This window comes from Papilio xuthus, unplaced genomic scaffold, assembly GCF_000836235.2.
Source record: "Papilio xuthus unplaced genomic scaffold, Pxut_1.1 DF827777.1, whole genome shotgun sequence".
NCBI lineage: Eukaryota > Metazoa > Arthropoda > Insecta > Lepidoptera > Papilionidae > Papilio > Papilio xuthus.
The window spans coordinates 5,392,592-5,400,059 of NW_013530872.1; positions in this window are offsets into that span (position 1 = coordinate 5,392,592).

Here is a 7,468-nt window from a genome sequence, read left to right on the forward strand (position 1 = left end):
TGCAACGTTACCCAATTGTTGTGACGTCAGCAATGGATTGGGTAGCCTTAGTATAATAAGATTATGGAAGTTGGCATCATCCGTGAGACTCGTCGCTTCTCGTCGGCTTAGTCTCACTCGGATCTCTGAAGGATGCTGTTCCGTTCGTCTTTGCCTTTTGTCAAATTGTATCCGCTTTGGATTTAAATACGTGTAATAAGATTGCGAATTCAAATTATATAAAAAAAAACATACAGACGAATTGAGAACCTCCTCCCTTTTGAAGTCGATTAAAAAATAAACAATATTGACGGTTTCGGATCACTTTGTTATATTAGAACTCTACGTATATACTCTAATGGTTAGACTTAAAATATTTTTGAAGTTGAAAATCGGGTATTTATGTGTATTTTTAACAAATATCGCCATTCAAATGAGCCCTTATAGCGTTTTAACGCAAAAATCATAACGCTTTTTGATTTCGTCCCTCACGTCATTGGTAATCTCTTGTGTTGCAAAAACCGTCGAGAAAAATGTATGTGCGTACGCCATGATAGCAGTGTAATAACAAAATCCCCCTGTGTGTTTCCTCTTACGACTACAAAAAGGAAATGAAAGAAATAAATCATACATTTCTTTGCCATATTTATGTCTTACCTACGCAGGATCGTAAATACACCGTATCTTAGCAAATTATGTCAAAATAGGTCCATGTTGTATATAATCTTTTTGCAGGAAATTAAAAAGTAATTTAGATTCTAAGTGAAACAATGACTTCGTGATTTTGTCCACATTTAAGCGTATCTGTAAAACTGATAGTAAAAGGATTTAAACTTTAAAAAATTATGGAAACATACCTTTTAATAGTGGCACTAACTTTCTGTTCTTTTTCATTGTAAAAGAAACGTTTAATTTAACATTTTTGCATGCGTAGTTTAGTTTATTTTCTGTTCTTTGTTATCTCACAGAGTTTCAATCAAGACGCTGCGATCTCTTATAATATCTGTTTGTAAATCATTACTGCAAGGTTTTCATCTATAGTTAGTCTAATGGAAGCAAAACAATGATCTAAATACGAGTTTAATAACATCATTGTATATTTATTTTAATTGAATTATACAAAACATAACTAAAAGTTTTTAGAGTTTCGAATAGCTTCAGTAGTATATTATCATATAATAAATAAAATTTCAACATCCAACTAAATTAAATGTATACTTATTTAAATTACATATCTGTAACAAAAGTAATTCCCACTTAGGGTTAAAAGATTGTAATTAAGTACATTCCATGTTTGTTTAACATGTTATGTTTGTTTTTGTATAATAAACTTTAACTCCGCTTCATAGCTTACGTTAACTTTGACTGAAAGTGTACACGTGGTAAGGATATGCAGAATATTTAATCATTGCTCGACAGCGGACAAGAAAACTCGATTACCCTGTAAGCACGGCGCGGGCGGTAGCCTTTGAAAGCAGAGGGTAAATAAATAATTGATAAAGCGTCAACTTTGTTTTTAAACTGAATAAAATACGAAAGTGATAATTGTTATATTAGGTTTTTGCTAACTTCCTGCTTTCTTCGCTACATTGACTTAATTTAGCAAAATCTTATTGAGTACTAGCTGTGTGTTTTTTTTTATTATTAAAATGGAATAATTCTTTTATACATATTTTTTGAGTAATTTAAACCGTTTATGCAGCGCACGCAACGAAAGTCCTCAAATGTGAATAATTTTCCCCGTTTTTGTAACATTTCTCACTGACGCTTCGCTCCTATTGGTTGCAGCGTAATGTTATATAGCCTAAAGTCTTCCTCTATAAATGGACTATCCAACAAAAAAACAATTTTTCTAATCCAGTAGTTCCTGAGATTTTGCGTTTAAACAAACAAACAAACTCTTCCCCTTTATAATATTAGTATAGATTACGCTAAAGTGGTTCGCAAACCACTATAGCAAGGAAAGCCACGCGAAAAACATTTCTGTCGCCTATGCAGGAAAAACGTCAATGATTTTTGTTTTTTAATTTTAAAAAACTTGAGAAAGATAACAGAACAAATCTGTAAATCTCTGTGGATGTATATTTATTATGGATATATATATATTTTAAAGTTTGTAAAATTCTTAAAAGTATGAAATACGGTAAACATTTTGTAAAACGTTTGTGTTCGTTTAAGATTTATGCCAGAAGTTTCCAGATTGAAGTGATAACAATACAGCGTCGATATTTTGATATGAATACAGCAAAGATGAGAGATGCTATCACCGTTATTTATATGAAAACTTTTCTTCTGCAACATTGCTTTTAAATCAAAATTGTTGTCTTTAAAATGTTTACACGGTACGATGTTTACATAACTTTGAAAAAGTGTACGTACGAAATATGGTCTTGAATTTAAAACCCTAATTGTGTATGTGCCCTCGATCTTATATCTAAACCAATATGACTTCCTTCCAGAATCGAGCTTACTATTTAATTAAAGTCCAGCAATGGATCTGCAGTTTCTCTCGGGTTGCGGTCCATGGTCGTCGTTAATCACCTCCGTGTGCCAGCCGCTCGTTTTTCCCTACTATTATAGAAAAAAAGTGTAATTAAGCTATCAGCATAGGACCGCATGGAATTACTTGGAATAGAATAGGCCGATATCTAGATATGGATAATAATATGATGATGGCAGGAATTTTTTTATACAAATTTTAATACAAAAATATTGTTTCGAATGTAATTTATATTTTGTTGCTGAGACAAAGTAAGATGTGCAACTTATTGTTATCGTCGCGCACCACCGCACCGCAGTTTGACCCGCTTCCTAAGTTTTCATTGTCATATAAATTTTGTCGACTTATTACTTTTAACTAGCAAACTACTTGAAACGAACATTAATGCAATAACAATACATTGTATGTTGTATCATTAAATAATTAATTAAATTTTGTAATTTATACCCTAAATAAACAGAAACATAATTAGACGTTTAGTATAGTTTACTTACAATAAATATCACAAAATGGTGCTCTATTATGACTATTATTTTATCTCTTTTTAAAAAAAAAACATGTGATTTATTTCAAAATTATAATAATTAAAAAATACCACGGCCTTCGTAAATATTTGATGAGAGGACGTCGTTAATGATTTATAGTTTCCTGGAGAGAGAATTGTGGCTCAAAATATCGCATTTTAAAATATTAATTTTATACGGGTATGTTGACATAATATTAATAAATAGAATTAAAAATATTTAAAGACACAAATATGAGTGAGAGTGAGAGTTGAGAGAGATCGTCCAAGAAACGAGTAAGCAAGCCTATGAGTGTTGACACATATATAAACTGATACGCTATTCAAAACATATTTGTGTAGCGATTACCGACGACAGTTTACTAAAAAGTTAAAGAAAGGCTCCGACAATTAAGACAACATTTGATATGATAATCATAAAAAATTGACGAGTGTGGCAAAAGTAAATTTCCATGTTCATCGTAAAGCTATGCGAGTGTAATGAAGGTCGTTGGAACGTTTATTTTTTCCTACAAATAACTTGCAAACGGCTTGCAATCGCCACTCACTGCCAGTTGTTACTGTCACGTCTCTTCTGTTTTTATTTGCTACTTCCTTATCAACCTTACTTTTATTTCTGTTGACTTTCCGTAAATAGCAGAAAGGTACTATAGTTCAGGAATGTTTTAATCCGAATATACGATATACTATAAAATATACGAATGCTATGACTTTGTTCGTACTGAAGTATACGCGTATTATAGAAACAAAAGAATAGATCGTAAAGCCCGCTACACACTTTCAGTTTTAACTGAGCAAATCAACTACGTGTACGTGTACAGTGTGCAACGGGCTTAAGTATAATTTGCGAATAATGATTCGATAGTATTTCTTGGAAAAGGTACTAACAGAATTCTTATTAAAATTATAATATGGAATATCTTTTTGTTTTATTTTATTCCTTTCATAGACGTAAAAGAATATTAAAACATTGTTTAAAAATAAAACCAGTCTAGGTAAACGAAATTAAGAAAGAATATTTTACTTCGCTTTATGTAAAAGCTTAATCATACATTGTTTCGTTGTTTTAGAATTTCTTGATTTATCTTATTTCTTTACTAAAATACATTTTGCCTTTGTAATATTTGGTCGTTTTGTAAAAAAATGCAATCGAGAACGCTATAAGCTATTCATTTATCTTTTTTTCACTCTGCAATAAAAACTGAGAAACACTTCTCTCGATCGTGCTTAAATGCTCTCTTTAACTGTTAATAGTTTTTGTATTACAGTAAAAACCTATTTATTACTTTTAAAAATATATGCCTTAACGGTATCATTTATTTATGGGGGAAAGAATAAAGTTTGCAGATAGAACTAGAGTCTAGATAGACTCATGTTTTATTTGTCAACTTAAAATGTAACTGTGAAACCACTCAGGAACAATTATACAACATAGTTTTATCTCTGTTGTTTAGTAAAGATTTAGATTTGGCTATCCAAAGATGGATTGTGATTATTATTATTCCAAAAAAGGCGTCATTAATGTTGCTTATTATATTTACGCATATAATATAAAGATTTATTACATATTTTTTTAACTTCTTTCTACTTTCTGTTTCTGTTGGAATGTAGAGACGGTGTAAGAAATCGATGAAACTAAAATAGAAAATCCAGAAAAAGAAAATCAACGGTAATTGCTCTTTATTACTCAGGTCTCGAGCAATAAATATTTCATGGCCCTAATCGTATAACACCGCAACGCGTTTGCGCCCTTTCTTGTATAGAATTTTAAGCAGTTACGCTTTTCTTTTATGTATTTGTTGTTTCTTACGACTAATTTATAGAAAATTTAGTGATAAGCTTACTAGTGATTGCAGACATCTGTTTAAACTAATTTTTATTAAAAACTAAAACAATTTAAATTAGGTTAAGTTTTATATTCTAGTCAAGTTCTTTCGGGTAATTGTAAGCGAGCATGTCACACTTTTAGACTAAGAAAATAGAAAAAAACATTACTAGTTGGAACTTACCTTTGCAATAAACACTTTGTTTTAAATACTTTCGACTAAAAGAATGTACTAAGAGTTTCGAATTAAAAAGAATGTGTTGTAAAACGCTACGTACCCTCGGAATAATCGCGACAGTTGAAATTGTGTTTGAAAAAACCTATATAAAAAGATATATGAAAAGATTCAGTTTCGTAGTTCAAATTCTGAGAACATATTTACAAGAGAACATGAAATATAAATATTATTTATAAAGTGCGAAAAGCGTCCGTCTGATTTGTATATGTGGAGGCGCGTGCTGCGTCCGCACCGGAAGTGAGTCTGCGAGCGTCGAGTTTTCTACCGGAAATGACTCGCCGCTTTATGTTGCCGCTGATAAAATTGTTGCAATGTTTTTAAAACAATTACCACTGTTACTAAGAATTTTAATTTCTCGTTTCATTTTGCAATTTACATGGAATATAATTTGTAAAGGTATGTTATATGTTTATGTGAAGTTACGATTTTTGTTATTTTTAAATATAATATTATCTAAATGCTGATATCAAATAAATTTAAACCAACTGTTATATGTATAGTATGAACTGAAACTGGTCAACAAATTTCGCTTTGAAAGGCAAACTTTGAGAGGTAGTGTATTAGTAAATATGAGTTTGTAGTACACAATATTGAACAAAGTTCGAAGAAGTTTTGTACGCTCGGGGCAAATGGACAAGTTTATCGACAATGCTCCTCTTAAATCTTAGTTCCTTTGTTATTTATTAATTTACGTGAAGAAAGCACAATGCAATGATCATCATCACCTTGTGTCAATTTAGTGCTGGCTATAGGCTTTAGCTAACGCCTAACAAAATTTAAAAAAATATTCAGTTACAAAATACGATTCTAATGTATTTAAATATAATTACTTTTTTTAACGCACGCTTCCAATTTTAAAAAATATCTCTGACTGAAAAAAGTCCAATAAGAAAAGTGCCACAGACAAAATATATTTTTTACAAAATCATACTGGCCAGTATGTAAATCATCAAAAATTGTAAATAGAAATCTTTAATTAAAAAGAAAACCTAGAATATCAAAGACACTACTTTCATTGTTATTAAATTGTAAAGCAGTCAATTCTGTAAATTAATGAAAATTTCTTGAAAATCAAAGAAAAATCTCAAAGTACTTACTGATTACCTTTTAATTGGTAATTAATAGGCAAGGAGCGTGCTTCTAAAGTCCCTTGAGGTACAAAAGCTTTATTGTATTACGATTTATTCTGTATAATTGGGGATCTAAATACATAATTCTAAATTATGATTAAATATACCACAGGGTGATAAATTATAACATAATTTAATTTGCTAGATGATTTTAATTGTTATGCTAATAATTATTATAAGATGGGTTTTTAGAGCACATCCTTATTTTATTTTTATTTTTTTGTTATAAAAAATATTAGCAGATTTTTGTGTAAATTTACTAATATTTCTTTAACCATTCCAAATAAGCTCTAAGCTTGTGCAAGGATATGGTTTACGACAATAGTCGAAGGGCGGGATTCAAAGCCCCGACCTCGTGATTTGAAATCCGTCCCCTAACCATTAGTCTATTGACGCTCAGAGTATTAGAGTGTTATTTTTTTGTTAGTAAAGATTGTTCGTCAAAATGGAAGTACGATTGCAGATTCTATTACTGACACAATCACACTTTATTTACTGTCTGTTATATTTTTATAAATCCTTCCTTTAATATCGAGTCCTTTGACTATGTACGCAATCTCGAAGCGTTAGGAACAAGTCCAAGGGGCTTTGAATGGGTCCGCATCTTCAATATGTCTGAAGTTTAATTTTCTCTCCAAGCCCCTGCGACTTAGTACGCTAAGCTGAAGTCAAACGGTACTCTTGTATAGATGAATACAATCGGATAGTCAACTGAAAAATGTGACATTAGATTTTATAATATAAAGTTAAATTGAAAAGTTTTTTTATCATTCGTATAAGGTTGATGACTTTATAAAATAACGGTGGGTCTCCACTATAACAATTGCATAGACCGATAAAGTTATCTGACCCGGTGGGCATAAGTTGAACTAAATTATGATACCCCACTAGCGCTCCCCTGTCCAAAACTATATAAAAATATTACATTCATTGTTTTTGAAAACAAGAATGATAACAATAATGTTTTTATGCTTGTTTTACGACGGTTAAAATTCACGGTTATAGTAACTTGGTTACGATGAGCATAAAAACACGTATATACAAACATAAACCGCGATAATTTGTTGTCATCGCATCCTCTCGTTCCTTTCATAATCGGATTTCATGTACCGCCGCAAGGGAACATTAAATTCTCGCATGTAGCTTCTTAGCGCAACCCTAACAGTGTTTTTAATATTTAATATGAGACGTATTTAAGTAATACAAAAATGTTAAATACTATAGTTACTTTTTATAAAAAAAAATATTTTTAAATTTCGAAAGCTCACAAAAT